Consider the following 17116-nt stretch of genomic DNA (forward strand, 5'->3'; position numbering starts at 1 on the left):
AATTAGATAGTGCAATCTCCATAAAATATAAGATTTTATGATTTCTTCCATTAGGCTGTGTACAAATCGTGCCTGCAGGAAGTCCAGGCTCTGGGGCTCTTTTGTAAACATGTGATGTCACATGTCACATCGTCTATATATAAAGTAGCATTTGTTTTGAGACTCAACTCGAGAAGCGAAACCTGTGAAAACGGAATCCTTCTGATCCCCAAGGGTTCTTCGAGATAAATCCTTCTTAAATTGAATCGGCATCTTCAATATACGATTCACGAAGGGAAAAAAATACCATTACTGGAAACTGGAATCATATTTTACCATTACTGAGCATTGTTCAGGACTCACCGCAGGGTATAAACACCTGCCGTCGATTTCACCAAACTCTCCCTAACTTAGGATTCAGCTTAGGACTTACGGGTTCAGTTCCGTGTCCAAACACGTAGGACGCATTGAACCCATCCTAAGTTAGGATGGGTTACTCGTCCTAACTAGAGTTAGGATTAATCCTAGCGTTTCGTGAAATCGGCTGCTGTAGTTAAAGGAACACGTTGTCTTGGATCGGACGAGTTGGTCAATAAAAAGCGTTTTGTAACCCTTTTTTTCATAAAATGCATATGGTTGGAAAGATATTTTTTAAGTAGAATACAATGATCCACACGAGTTTGCCTCGAAATTGCGTGGTTTTCCTCTTACTGTGCGAACTAACACGGTCGGCCATTTATGGGAGTCAAAAATTTGACTCCCATAAATTGCCGACCGTGTTAGTCGACGAGGTAAACGGAAAACCGTGCAATTTCGAGGCATGTTTGTGTGGATCATTGTATTCTACTTTTACATCTTTCTACCCATATGCATTTTATAAAAAACGGTTACAAACGCTTTTCAAGGACTAACTCGACCGATCCAAGGCAACGTGTTCCTTTAATTTAGGGAAAATTACAGGTAAATAATAACGGAATCGTGCCGCCCCTTTTATAAACAAAATCTCTCTGTATTGTGTACGTGCACAAGAAGCTTGGATTACTCGTGTACGTACACAATAAGCCCAATACTAATTGTGTACGTACACGATGACTTATATGTACTTACACGCCATGTTATCGTGTACATGACGCCAAGTTAATGTGTACGTACACGATAACTGATTGTGTACGAACACGTCATGTTATCGTGTATGCACACGCCAAGTTACTGTATACTTACACGCTAAAAGTTATCGTGTTAGTACATGATAACAAGTTCTGGACTTAATGTGTACGTACACATTCGATTTGGATTTATCGTGTACGCAGAGAGATATTTTTATTTCTTTGGCGGCAATACGCTTCCGTACTTCCACACCAAATGTGCGAATATTATTTCTCATTCAAAGGCCAGTATTTTTCTGTTCTCAACATGACATCGTCTGCAAGTCTGCTGAAGTGTGTAACGGTTAGGCCTACAAAATTATTCATAACGGTTAAATAGTTTTATTCACGGTCGATCAGAGTCCATGGTCCACTAGACTTGTCGTAATGCGTATCGCAGTGATAGCGAAACGGTCGCAGTGATAGAGAAACGGGGACCTTACAACTATCTTGCTAAACTGCTCCTCTCAGGACTTCTGAGCAACAGTCTTGAGAACAGTTACTCTTTCGCAGTACAGCATCGCAAGATTAAACGAGAGAGCCATTTTGCTATCACGGCGACAGACATTAACGACTTGTGAACAAGTCTACTGATCCACTGACGACGATTTCCACATTAATTACTGGATCGTGGTTTCCAAATAATGTTTTGCTGATTAAGCCCACACCCACAATCCACATTATGCATCATGCATCATTCATGTTCATTAATAAACAGGGAAACATGAACAACAACTACTGATTGACAACAACTCTAATGGTTATAATCTCTTCCCTCACCGCAGACAAGACAGAATACGAGAGAAAAAAAAAAAAGAATACAGAAGACAACTTTTAAAATGTGTTCATAGTCATCCCAATGTTACCCAATTCCCGCTGGCATTATACGCTGTGGTTTATGTTCAATTCAATTACACAGACGGTTGCGTATAATCCATTCTGAGATATGGTGAACACGACACTTTTAGGTTGGGGTAATAACTGCTGTATACACCCAAACCAAACAGTGCACTCCTATAGTGTCCACCATACCTCGAAAAGGTTAATTGGATGGGCGATGCAATATCAATGGTGATAATCCACAGTCTCATGTGACAGTTTTGGGCAAGCAGCGTGACATTTTGTATGTGTGTGATATTCCATCACTCTAAACAATCCCGAGTCAGCTTTAACCCGGATTCTGGAAACCAGGGAGGCTGACTCGTTTCCCATCAACAAACAACAATGGATTTTGACTCGATTTATAAGCGTCAGTTTAAAAGAGTTTTAAATGACCATTCTGACACAGAATGCGGGTCCCCCTGACCCAGAAATGAGTCAAACCCCGTAAGACCTAGAATTCCAAAAAGTCTTATTTTCTGACCAATTTTAATGACCAATTGAGCCAACATGTTCACTGTTCTTTGATGTTTGACATAATTTTGAACAATGAGGATACTGGTCTTTTATCGATTTCCAAAGGCATACCCATACCATGCACCTGGGTTTTCGGATCCTTTTTCGTGGATCAGGTGTTTAGGCAGACATGAACCCCAAGTCACTGTGAATGAAGATGTATGTAATAAAAATTTACCTCTAGAATTTCCAGATGCATTAGTCGTCAAGTTTAGACGCACGCATCTCTATATGTTTTTATACTCTTTTCTCAAAAAGCTACATCACCTTATCAAGTAATACTGGAAAGCTTTCAATTATCATCTTTAAAACGTGCAGTATATGTGGACGTTTGTGTTTTGTGTCGTACAAAACGCAAACACACCCTTTTAAAGTGTGTTATGCTCCCAAATTAAGTGACGCCATTTGGGTTTAAAGGCCAAGAAAAGCAGGCAATTCAAAGTATGCCGCAACTAAAAATAACACTCCAACCTTTTCCTAAGGGATGCAAGAAACTCAAGTAGCTCTGTTTACACAGGCGTTGCCATAGTAACGAGGTACTCAACTGAGAGCAACAACTTGTACTTGACATCTATGAATGAATTGTTTGTGTATAATCAGTAAGTAAACTTGAATGTCTTTTAGTGCACAGGGATATCTGTTTTCATTTTTTACTTGTAAACATGTGATGAAATAATATATCAAATTGAATTGAAATTGAACACAATACAACAAACAACAAACAAACACAGACACAACCCCTACTTTTTGGCTGCCATCTTTTCGGGGGAGGGGAGATGTTCTAGGTATTTTTTAAATAATGTGAATCGAAAATAAGCAAAGTTATTACACATTTTACATTCCAATTATCTGGAGATAATTTTCCGTCTGGAAAGAGACCCCCGTATTGAATTAACTGTTGGTTGTTTCAGTTGTCGCGATTAAAATTCGCGTCTGTGAACGTGCAACGACACAAACAATGCGAAGTGTAACTATTGCATGACAACCCAATTTCCTGAAACATATATTGTGTATTTGTTTGTTTTCTGAAAATAAAAGGGATGAAGAGTCTTATTTCATAAATGAAGCATATCAAATGAAAATCAAAACAGACAAATTGATTGATTTTTTACTCAAACATGACAACCCAGTTTGTGTATCTCAATATATGCATAAAATAACAAACCTGTGAAAATATAAGCTCAATTAGTCGTCGAAGTTGCGAGATAATAATGAAAGAAAATACACCCTTGTCACACGAAGTTGTGCGTTCAGATGCTTGATTTTGAGACCTCAAAATCTAATTCTGAGGTCTCGAAATCATATTCGTTGTAAATTACTTCTTTCTCGAAAACTATGTTACTTCAGAGGGAGCCGTTTCTCACAATGTTTTATACTATCAACCCTACCCCATTACTCTTTACCAAGTGAGGTTTTATGCTATTAATTATTTTGAGTAATTACCAATAGTGTTCACTGCCTTTAAGCCGATAGGCCAAGCATGTTCTTTGAAAATAAGAGGGCTGAAACGACCGTTGTCTGAGTAATAAATAACTAAATGAAAATCCAAATGATGTCATCGTGAATGTCAGATGGATAATTCCGCATGATAAAACCACTGATTGACAACGACCGGTTTGTTTTTTCACTGCGTTCTCCTCGTGATTCGTGATAAGCCTTAAGCCATCCCGTCATTTTTGTGCCGAGATTCGTAGAAAGTGACATCCAGCGATGTTTTTCAACATTTATTTAAATTATGCCCATCTGTTAAGAATATTCGCTGACATATTTGTATCATCTCTCAATTTGAGGAGTAGGCCCAAATTGTCGACCTTTCGAAAAAAAAATAAGAATTTCAATATATTATTTTGTAAATTGTGAAAACAATTATCATCTTTTGGGAAATTTAGTTGACTTCTTAAAGAGTAGGCCTCACATGGACCTTTCTATATATAAAAATTATAATAATAATTAAAATTGTAATATTTTATCTTGGTAATTTTGGAAAATTTGCAAATCTTTTGGGAAAATGAGTGGACTTCTTTGTCAATTTTGTATTAAATATTATCTCTCATTATCTCTCAAATGAATTTAATGAGTAATAAGGCCTATTGTCGAGCCTTTGCAATTACGAATTGCAATTTATAACATTTTGTTCCAATTGCTCGTCAAGGCTTAATGTAGACTGACCGATTTCTTTTTTTTTGTTGATAGTTTCAGCCAATAATAGAAAGCTAGTAAAGAAATGTATTATCATATTTCCGCGTGTATCGTTATTGATGTATATTGCGCAACCATGTACTAAAACAGGCCGTGAAGGTCTTGCTAATTTTCTCCGATAGGAAATTATAACGGCGCACTTAAATGCACCGGAAACCTTTGGTAATGTGAAAGTCATGTATTCTCACTTAGTGCTTTCCAACATATGCACAAAACAACAAACCTGTGAAAATTTTGACTCAATTGGTCATCAAAGATGCAAGAGAATAATGAAAGAAAAAACACCATTGTTGCATGCCCCAAAAAGCTTCGGGCCTGAAGTGCTTTATAATTTGAGTGAGAAATTACCTCTTTATTAAAAACCACTTTACTTCAGATGGAGCCGTTTCTCACAACCAACAACTCTCCCTTTCTTGTTACCCTAATTTTGTATTCTAGCAATTATTTTGATAATTTACCAACCGTGTCCAGTGCCTTACCCCTGATCAAAGCTGTTATGTCGTAAGCCTCGCTACATAAAACTATAGCTTTTTATTAGGTCCCTGCACATAGTCTTTGCCTCCGACCACATCGTCAATCAGGCTTCTTTCTAGCCTTTTCCATCAGTTGTTTCGGATTTCTTACATTTCTCTTACGCCAACCTTTAACAATTTGTACACAACACTGAGGACACCGTCGACTTACCAAATCACATAAAGGGCCATTCACTCTGAACAAATTCAAGCTTATAAAAGACTGAAAGACCAAGCAGTAACCAGGCAACAGTAATGGTTTCTCCGATGTCTACTTCCCAAAGCGATCAGAAGTTTTCCCCCTTTCTTGTTTCATGTAAACCGCATGGGAATTGAACGAACATGACCAATCCAAGATGACGGAACATGATTTGAGCGCCATGTTTGCCAATCTATCACAATTACACGCTCGTCTGTTCTCGATTTACTAATTGACAGGGTATAATTTACGCTAAAAGCATATACGGACTGTCCCACTGCCGTTGATATACTGTCATGTCTATATTCACGCAGCAGAGAGGCTCTTCAGATTTCTTAAAATGCGAGCTGTGATTATCATTTAAAGATTGAACCAAAAGAAAAGCTAGCCACATAGTCAATGCAAAGGAAAAGCTGTGTACATAAAGGCACCTAAATAAATGATAATTAATTAGTTTAATTACAAAAACCATCGTTGTTCTGGGAAAGAGAAATTTTATTTCAATTTATATTAAAGTTTCAATAATATAATGAGTAGGGTAGATGGCCTTAGCTTTCGATTCAAAACCGGACCTTCTTCAGAGGCATAAAACAAGTACAAATACATATCAATTTATAGAAAAAGAGAGGAGAAAGGGATTAAGAGAAGGATCTAGAAAGAAGCGGGAAAATTACAGCCAATCAAAGTTAATCAAAGTTTCAATACTATTATACGCAACCATGATCAAACGCACTAGTGAATTATTTACGTTTGTCACGTTTTCGTAGAACAATTTTAATAGGGAGGTGGCCTATGTGTTTTGTATCAAATTCATAACACAGTCATTTCGATTGCTTTGCGACTTCTTAAAGTACTTTAAATACAAAACACCTTTGTGAACAAGATGGCCACAGATGAGCACTGCTACATAAAACGTTTTCGAAGTTCTCAAAATATATTTTTGCCGTTGCTTTACGTTTCGTAGACGCACAAGGTTTAATATTTTTTTAATAAGATTAGAAACAGATGTTATGTCAGCAATTTAATTACGCGCAGAGTAGTATTAATCGCTGGGAGCAGATTCAGACGGGCACATTGTGTCGTGACAACTTTGTGTCCGATAGGCAATTCTTACATTCGGTTAAAGGCAGTGGACACTATTGGTAATTACTCAAAATATTTATTAGCATAAAACCTTTCTTGAATGCGAGTAATGGGGAGAGGTTGATGGTGTAAAACATTGTGAGAAACGGCTCCCTCTGAAGTGCCATAGTTTTCGAGAAAGAAGTAATTTTCAACGAATTTGATTTCGAGACCTCAGATTTAGAACTTGAGGTCTCGAAATCAACCATCTAAACGCACACAATTTTGTGTGACAAGGGTGTTTTTTTCTTTCATATTATCTCGCAAGTTCGGTGACCGATTGAGCTCAAATTTTCACAGGTTTGTTATTTTATGCATATGTTGAGATACACCAACTACAAAGGCTAGTCTTTGACAATTACCAATAGTGTCCACTGCCTTTAAAAAACAAAATAATAACACCGGTTTTGTTGCATAATCACTTTATTTAACTTGGTCCCTCTATCGCATCGCACCTCTCTTCCACGAAACAGGGATGTGAACGATGATTTTTTTTTAAACGAATTTTTGTTTAGTTGTCTTTAAGTTGACCCTTTTGATCATTACCCAAATTAATTGCATAAAAGCTTACTTGGTAGCAGGCAAGGGAGAGCTGTTGATAGTGTAAAACATTGTGAGAAACGGCTCTCTCTGAAGTAACGTAGTTTTTGAGAAGGCGGTATTTTCTTACTTAAATAATAACATAAGTCAGGCATGAAGCCTTATATTGGGCATCGATCACACGTCAAATAAATGTGCAACATGGGTGATTTTCTTTCATTATTCTCGCGGAACTTCGAGGCCCACAAAGCTCACATTTTCACAGGTTTGATATGTTTTTATGCATATGTTGAGATACACCAAGTAAGGTATCCGGTGCCTTTAAACAGTCGTGAGACTTCTGTCCTTACCTTATCGCTTCAACCAGATTAGCAGTCACTTACGCATTAATACGGACGAGCAAGACCCAACGTAGAGCAAAAGACGGTGGTAAAATTGAAGTTATTTAAAATCGACATCCACATATGTTACGAACGCCGTACATTACGCATACCTCTTGTAAAAAAAAGTACTTCAGCTATAAATGTCCATGTCTTTGTACTCAGACAGTAACTTAAGCTTCTCACAAACGAATACCCGGAATAAAGGTACACTTCTCACGCGGCAACTTGAAGTGATATGGTGAGAGTTCACTGCCGATGATATTTAGCAGTGTACTTGATGTTGCACGCAAGCCAAGGTACACTTATCGTATCAACACGGACTACACTTGATGGTCGAGCATCAGCTACTAGCGACCCTGGAGCACTTGTTTGCATGCCCGATTCATAACAGACCATGTGACCGTATGTTATTGCGTGGTGGTTTTAACACAAGCCTATTGGGGCTTTATATTTATACGCACAAACCACACTGGTAATAGTGGGGGCATGATTAGACACACCCTATATTTTTTGTCTGATGTTTAATCATTATGTTGGTTGCAATGGTCACAAAAACTCAAGCGATGTTATTTACACTATACTTGTGCGTAATTTTTCGCATAAAACCTTTCAAAAAATTCCTGTAAAAAACATTTTAAGGGGTAAAACTTTTCTCTGAAATTGCATTAATTGAACCCAAAACCATAATTGCTTCGTGCTTGCAATGCCTCTTTTTAAAACACCCCTGCAAACTATATTATGTGTTCCTGGCTATAAGAATCCCTTTCACTAGTAAGTATGGGCCTTTTCGAAACCGAGGCCGTGACTTGGGTAGGCGTTGGGCTCATGGTTGTGTCAGTTATTTAGAAAATGTGCGGTTTCCTTGCGGGCTTCAACTGTCAGCAAGAGCCCAAATAGTCCTCGTTTTCGAAAAGGGCAATAAAATGTATAAAACTACTTCTGTGACGTCACTCTATTGATGAAAGTGTAGAATATTTTTACGAATGTACACCTTTAATTGTAGGTTCGTTAAACTAAAGTAAATAGGTTAACTTGAAAATGACTGTCTTTCCAAACTTAAATACAACAATTTGCAACAAAACACACAGCTGAAAACATAATTAACGTTCAATTTACAAAACACCCATTTTCATTACACAAATACACTGTAGAGGCATTAGTAAGCAAAACTAGCTTTTTTGTGCCAAGCTACTTTTTATGTTTAGGGGGGGGGGGGGAGCTCTCTGACGTTGGGGTATGTGCGTTATAAGAAAGCATTCCATGCACCACTTGCATATCAGATAACTACTAACTTACGCCCCAACGGCCCAGCGAATTCAAAAATAGAAGTGTATTTACATAATTATACTTATTCATTATAAGTTCGTTATTTATTAATTGCTGTCATCCGTTTTCGGTTCCGCGTTTTGTCTATTACTTTTAAGTCAACATTCCAATTGTATAATGTTTCCCTTCAACTAGACTCATGTATATGATAATTGGAAATTATTGGAGATATTGCTAGTTGTTGATACGTACATGTTAATTTCATTTGTCGATCACTTCTGTTGTGTTTGTATCTACTAGACACGTGTTTCCTACACATGTCCATTAAATACATGCAAATTATTGCCAGGGGGGTTCTCAATGACTTAAACACTAAACGCTCGTTCAGTGTTTTCTTAATCATATTTTTTATAAAGCAAATAAAATTAAATAACAGTTCGTTTCTATAGGCTAATAAAGTTTTTTTTTCTGAAACCGGTCGGGGGTTTAAGTTTCTGAATGTGCGTATATCCTGTTTGTTATAAAGTTGTTTCTGAGCTGGGGGTAAAAAAAACCACGATGTTTACCATGTGGTCGAAGTTACTTTTACCTCGGTTCAACATCTCCCTTTTTCAGTTTTATTTTTGATAACAATGAGTTGTGTTCCCACCTTTATGTCATGAATATAATCCTGGCAAAAAAATGAAGAACATCGCCAAACTCTCGATATATAGTGTTTCAAAAAACAAATAATTTCGCCACATTCCTTAAAGCAAGTAAACCTCGTCACTTTCAAGGCTCTCTGCCCGAGTGCATTGATTAATGACTGCACCACAGCTCCCCAAACTCATTGCTGAAACGAGGCCAGGATTGTGGAATTGACTAAAAGCATACAACATGTCCGGTGACTGTTTGCACTTGTCTTCATCAAACTAATTAAAAACTACAAGTCGCCAGAGAGACATAGGCAAGGATAGCTCTATGTCTACACATTAGAGAATTATGTAAATATAGAGTGAATCCGGTGAAACTTCACTGACAATAATATGGATTTGATAAAGGCCTATGTGTGTACAGTATTCAAATCAAACATGACCATCAAAAAGAGACCTATTATAAATGATATGATGTATGTACGATAAAGACAACGATGGGGAACAAAATTGTTTCGTCACTTTTGGACATAACTCCATAGTCAAATTTTGAACGTGTCCCGTTTTGAAAATGGGAATTCGGGTCACGCCATAATCAGTAGTAGCAGTCATTACATGGTAAATGTGGAAAGCACATATATATTAATGCATATCATGCACAAATTTAACTGCGAATATGATATCAATACTGAGCCTTAAAGTCAATTGCTAGTTTTGATGTCATTGCTTTTGGTTCCTCCACACACTTGTTAATATCAGTGACCAATGTATATTCATAATTATATACTTTATATGGTTTGCTGTAACACCATGTGTATCTTCTTGCCAGATAGAGTTTGTATATAGAGAACCACATGTCTTTCTGTATTCTACTACCGCGGAGAAGATTGTTCGGGTGTTCGGGAGACTTCTCAGTTCTGAAAAGAACTGTCAGTGCTGTTTAACTGAGTGTTACCCGGGCGGATAGTATATAGGCTGTGACTACTACTCTGGCTACCGTAGTTAACTGTACTACCGCGGAGTCAGTTCTTGGTCTCAACGTTTCGCCTATAGCTTGCTCTAAGACATGGACTACGAGCAAGTTAGATACACACATGGTGGTACCGCAAACCATATATATATTGATACCTCACTACGCAATGCCTCAAATCATATATACATATCTACTTTGCTATATAGATTTGTTGTTTAAGAGCTTGTCTTTCTATTTTATCTACTGCTGGTCTGCGCCAGATTAGATTTCAGACTTCGGAAGACTTATAGTTCTGAAAAGATAAAAGAACCGTACCTGTAAGCGGGGGAATAGTAAATTGGCCGGGACTATACTACTTTCGCTTCGTGGATCGAGGTGACGTTCTCATTATTCCCCTCACTACATTACACTTTCATAGATTGGATTAGGAAATGAGATTGGTGTAAATGATTGGGGAAATTGTTGTGGGGGCTGACCGAAAGCGTGGGTAGGACATGTACACGTTGTGATTAACTAATGATAAGTTTATTTACGTATTATTAAAAATAATACTTTTACATCAAGCCAGTATGTTTCGTTTTTGTAAGGGCAATGCCACCAAGGCATTTTCCTCCTTGGTACACAAAGGGCACCCTATGAGGACACTACAAAATGCTACAGAAGGATTTCAAGGGCACCAATGCAATGACCAGCTAGTAGGGGCATCGAAGCAACTGCCTTCGTTCAATTGCCGATTGACGCTCGGACACAGTATTTTTGTATGTATTTTGAACAGTTAACATTATGGACTGTGCTATGTGAGTTTGTTTATTGGGCTGCACCCTTTTTTTATCTTGCAGGCTTTCACTTTCGTACACTACAGTCACAAGGGCTTTGGGTGCACCCCTCAAGACCTTCATGTATTAACCGCCATGTTGATTCTGCCCAACGAAAATAGCCGGACCTGCCTCATCATTATTTGTATCACTACAATTAATGGGCCGCAAAGAGTGGTCTTACATCTGTTCTTAAGGTAAACAAGATTCACATGGAAGGATTCAACTTACGGCATACAAATTAAATGTACAGTCATCAAAAAAATGCTTTTTTTATTTCTTTCTTTTTAAATTGATTCAAAAAAGGGAATCCTTTAAAAAAAAAAAATCAGGAAATTTTTGAGGATGACTTTGACTACCGGGGAAAAAATGCTTACGGAAAACAATTCCGACGAGTACCATAGGTCAAGGGTAAAGACGTTCAAAAACATAAAGTTATTGTTGTTTGGGCAAGGACAAATGGCTGATGGAGCACTTGGGGAGTAGCACGGAACCCATTAGGGGCCGTAGAAGCGGAAGCTACTGTGGCGAAAGTGAATACCATACCGAAACACAAGAACTATGTTTTTGTTTCCATGGGGTGTGCATTTTTTATGAGATTAAATCAACTTAATAATTAATATAGTATATGTTTTTGCTGGGATTAATGTGCGGTTGCTATAACTAAAATGGTGAACTATAATTTATTCACTACAAATTATAATAAAAACAATAGTGATGTTGATGGTGTCCTTCATATTTGAAATGGTTTGCACAAAACCATCGCCATGAGAAGCATAAAGTTTGATAAAACATGGATATTAATTGCGTTAATGGCTACTTTCATAGTGTATGTATAACACAATTAGCTAATGTTGGTCGCTTTACCTATTTTTCAACAGCTCTCCATTACTTGTAACCAAGTAAGTTTTTAAAGAATTATTTTGAGTAATTACCAATAGTGTCCACTGCCTTGCCTTTAAGGAGCCTTCAGAGCAATATGTAAATTCATTAATTTGAAATGAGGGTCGTTAGCGGTATGTATAACCTCCCCTTGACAAAATTGCATTATGTAATTAAGTACAACTGTTCAAATTTGCAAATTGGATGGTTACTTCCTGTCCTTGCTGTTTTAAATAATTATAACGATTACACAAACTTCTTATATCATGACGATATTTGGTTACTGAAATTTTACAAGATAGAAACCACGCCTATACAGCTAAAAAAAACTGTGACAAAAAGTTTATCTTACAACAGAACTTGTTGGCCTATCATACGGGACAGGTGCCCCTTATACGCCGAAATGGACCCAACCCTTTACTGAGGTTTTTAGAAAGTCTGTTCAGGCCAGGGAAAACATTAGTTTGGGTTCTGTAAGAACAACGGTGGGCTGCAATGGACCCAACTCGCACACTATTGGTAATTACTCAAATAATTCTTAGCATAAAAAACTTACTTGGGAGCTTTGATAGTAAAACAAACAAACACATTGTGAAAACGACTTCCTCTTTCAAAAAAATGCTTAAAGGATTTGGGTACTTTTTCAAAATGTTGACAGATTTACATTAAACTTACAGGGTTTGAAGATAATGATAGTGGCAAGCTTCCCTTCAAATATTACTAACTGAGGTTCTGTAGTTTTTGAGAAATGAATGAAACAGATAACAAAATAATATTGGTTTCAGTATGACGAAAAATTAATTTAGAAAGAAAAATCCCATTAACCAGTTATGATTTTATTATACCATCATCATATAATAATTGGTTAATACGTTTTAACATGCTTAAACCGAGACGACAATTATTCGTTTTACTCATTTCTCAAAAGCTACAGCACCTCAGTAAGTACAATTTCAAGGGAAGCTTTGTACTATCATAATCTTCAAACTGTGTAAGTTAAATGTAAATCTGCGGACATTGTGTTTTGTGTAAGGAAAAAGTACATAGACCCTTAAAGAAAGAGGTACTTCTCACTCAAATAATAAGAGACCTGAAGCATTTTATTATCATCTGAAAGCACACATAGTTGTGCAACAAGGTTTTTTTTCCAAGAGCACAAACATTTGGAAATCAAACTAGAGAAGGATATAATATGCCTGTCAGACTGATTTTCTTTCTAGCATGTTTGTATAGGGGTGCGTGTGGGGGGGGGGGGTGTCCTCCCTTTAAGTGAGAGTGACAGTAGCAATTATGAAGACCTTTTAGAGTGCAGCAGCTAGTCTTGCCTGGAAATAGCATTCCATCGGTGTGCATGTAGTGTTGATAATAGTTTCATCCTTACAATATATAACGTGTACAATTGTGTAAGTTATGAAACAAATTGAGTTATTGGAAACTATCCATGGTTAAATGTTTTCGATGTCTAACTCTTGTGGATTTATTACTGTGGATCTAAATTGAGGATCAGCTGCAAAGCGTTCTCCAATTATGTTAACTGGATTTGTACTCTTTAACAAATTTAGTGACGATGGCTCGGTGTTTTGTGTGCTCTCACTGAGAGGGAGAGACAAAGACACCGGGAAAACTAACAGAGTGGGAAATTCAAACCAGCATTTATACAGGATTGTTATTCAAGTCTGAAAACAGCTTTATGCAATGACTTGGGATCTGGAAAACAATTTAAGGTGAAGTCTTGAAAACAATACAATGACATGAAGTTTGGAAAACAGTGTATTGATAAGAAGTCTGGAAAACAATGCATTGATAAGAAGTCTGGTAAACAATGCATTGACAATAGGTCAGATAAACAATGCATTAACATGACAGAAGGCTTGAAAACAAAGCATTGATAAGAAGTCTGGAAAACAATGTATTAACATGAAGTCTGGAATACAATGCATTGACATGAAGTCTGGAAAACAATGCATTGACACGAAGTCTGGAAAACAATGCATTGACATGAAGTCTGGAAGATAATGCATTGACTTGAAGTCTGGAAAACAATGCAATTAGACACAAGTCTGTGAAACAATGTTTATGTAATGACAGAAGTCTAAAAACAGCCTTAAGCTATGAAGTTTAGAATGCCAGGATAGGATGACATCTGGAAACAAATGCAATGACATAATTTGAAAACGAATGTAATGAAAAGAAATTTTGAAATCAATGTACTGGCATTTTAAGTCTGGAAAACGGAGAGATTTTAGGGGTTGAACAAAATCAAAAGAACAACTGATTCCCCTTGAGGTTTACATCAATCTATGAATCACATCGATCTCAAGATCGAATGAACCACAGCGAAAATTATTTTTTTCATTCGCCTTTGTCAATCTCCGTTCAAAGAGTACAATGGCAATTTATAAGACTTGATTTAAAAAATGTATTTTTCATTTAATTTGCCTCCGGTTAGTTCCCCCATGGGTAAGTGCAAACCAATACACAATTATATTAAACTGCAGCGAGGGATCTGTTTGGTTGCAATGCCCTCGTGGTTATCTGTTGTCCGCCCATGCATTTTCCATAGGTCAAGGGGTTAGTTTTGCAGTTGGTCAACGATTTTTTGTTTATATACACATTCAAACCGGGGACTTGTAACAACAAAGCTCCACGGTTGAAAAACGTGTACAAAAACAATGGGAACGGGATTCACAAAGGAGTGACAATAGGTTGTCCACTGTTGCAGGTGATTATACAAGCTTGTTGTTAGCATGTCCAGGTATTAACTGGGTTAATTTAGGCTTGAGCCCATTTGTCTGTTAGTTAAGTAATTAATTCAGTTGTATATAACTTGGATCTACCATTGACAATATTGGCATACCATTTTTTTTTATATAGTAAGGGTGCAGAAAACGAATGCAATGAAAAGAAATTTGTTCTGCCCCTCCTAACCGCATCACTGACCCCTGTTGATTGACACCCCCTATAAGACGTTTGGAATGATCCAACTTAGGATACCGTTGCACATGACCTGAAACTTAACGTGACTTTCATTGTAGCTGAAAACATTAACAAAATACGCAATACATAGAGTAATCTAGGCTCACTTCAGCTTCGTGAATTCAAACGTGCTCTTGCCTTTCACTTGGGCGTTTGCACAAGTTCAGAACCAAATTCGGGCCAGCGGCAAAATATTTGTATTAATGGTACAAAATAACAAAAAATAACTCACTGACAGAGTAAAATTATGCATTAAAAAAATACATGATATGTGGAAGCCTGATTTTCAAAATAATGACACTCCTCTGCAGACCACCTTGTATTTTAATATATTATCTATGTATCTGCATAAAAACCACAATGGTCAGTTTGGACAGAACATCCCCATTATTAAACTACTGTTTTTGCATTCTCTGACTTCGCGACTGAGGAAGAGATACTCTATTTAATACGTTTCACGTTTTATCCATGTAACGAATTCCTCTTATGGATAAAATACAAATTAAGGGAAATGTATAGGGTCCATTGGGGCATGATGTAGAAAGCAATTTGGCAAAAACGTCAATGTATGCCTAATCCACAATTTCCATTTATATGTCTCATTATTATTACTTGTCTTATTTCTTTCTCTTCTTCTCTAATTTGCTGCATGCAAACAACATGGGTGGAGATGAATACGCTAAAAGTCAAAGTGCCTGCTTCCTAAAATAATTGGTTTTTCTTTATTCTCTTGCTCCTGCTCTGACCAAAGCTAAAGGAGCCAGACCAGTTCAGAGTCAGGCTGACCCCCAGCCTCTATATATACAACCCATGGGATATAAACTTGGATTCTGCAGTTAGTTTGACCCATCTCTGGGTAATTTTGACATATTTGGGCCACACTGACCCAGAAACGGGTAAAGTCCCCTGGGACTCACGAAAGTGTGACCCAAAGTGTTTAGAAGTGTACACAGTGTACACAGTTAGTCATGGTTCAAAAGATACCTTGTAGTTATAATTTGTTGTGTGTACAAATTCATTCCTTTTCGTTATACATATCACGAACAACAGCTTAACTTGAAAATCGGAAGTAATAAAGTCTGCAGCTACACATGTAACAATAATTGGCTCTCGGTCAAAGCTACTTCGTTTGATGCAGACTTTCTCATCAGCTGATAATTAATACACAACGAGCAAAATGCTATATGAGGGTTTCACCTTGACGTTAATTTATCACACTGTTATGATTTCTAAGGCAGTTTTTTCTTCAGGGTCGCCATGATGAAAGGGTTAATTCATCATTAAATGAGCGCAATCCATGGAACAAAAGGCACCGTGACGGTATAATTAGGTGGGTTGTTGTCGGCAAGAACAACTTTACTGTCAGCAAATCAATTGTCAAGGGATGACATTGTAAACAATAAAATGAGGTATGGGGGAAATAAACGCTTTTCATCCGCGGTAAGGACTGTTAAATTCATTGTTAGTTCTCCTTAAAAGGAACTGACTATTAAAATTCAAATAAGAGTTGGTATTGCTAACCAAACACAATGTATATGCACTTATAATATAAAATCCACCATATACATAAACTGACAATTCTGTAGAATTTTGAGATCGATCGGCGTATCTGGTTCCGAGAAAACAGTGAAAAACCAATTAAACATTTAGCATGACATCGATTTAAAGACAAATGAATGGAACGCTAAATGAGCGATAAACACCAAACGGGAAATACGTTTTTATTTATTTATCATAAAATATGACATTTCAGACATAAACATTTCGGGCATGTTTTCTAATCATCATCATTAGACCTTGTAATTAATATGTAAATCTGTGATCTTAAACGTGTTTTGTTCTTCTAACAAATTATGTCATGTTCCTTTAAGGCGTATCGCTTTGGGCTGCTGGGATTGGCACAGTGATCAAACGGTTTTGATGGGTTGTAATTTGTTTTACCACTAATTAAACATTATTCGTTGGGACGATGTAATCACTTCATCATACACCTAATAGAGCTCTCATATGCGGTACCTTCTGGAGACGATAGTTACAAAGATGCATGTTAAAAAGTAGAATAGTATCGTCACTCTCATTACATGGCGATGACTATAGA

The 17116-nt window shown here is 37.1% G+C and overlaps 1 protein-coding gene across 2 annotated transcripts in view; it reads right to left on the bottom strand.

Moving 5' to 3' along the window:
* Positions 1-17116, bottom strand: part of LOC139950591 (ADP-sugar pyrophosphatase-like) — a 59819-nt gene that overhangs the window by 23509 nt on the left and 19194 nt on the right. Inside the window, exon 11 of one of the 2 annotated variants that reach the window (XM_071949370.1) lies at positions 12757-12774. The exons of the other annotated variant lie outside the window; for it this stretch is intronic. The gene's annotated coding sequence lies outside the window, so the exon portion shown is untranslated. Of the gene's footprint in view, positions 1-12756; positions 12775-17116 lie in introns of those variants that run through there. 2 annotated transcript variants of the gene reach the window in all.

The sequence above is a fragment of the Asterias amurensis genome, chromosome 2 (assembly GCF_032118995.1).
Source record: "Asterias amurensis chromosome 2, ASM3211899v1".
Lineage (NCBI taxonomy): Eukaryota > Metazoa > Echinodermata > Asteroidea > Forcipulatida > Asteriidae > Asterias > Asterias amurensis.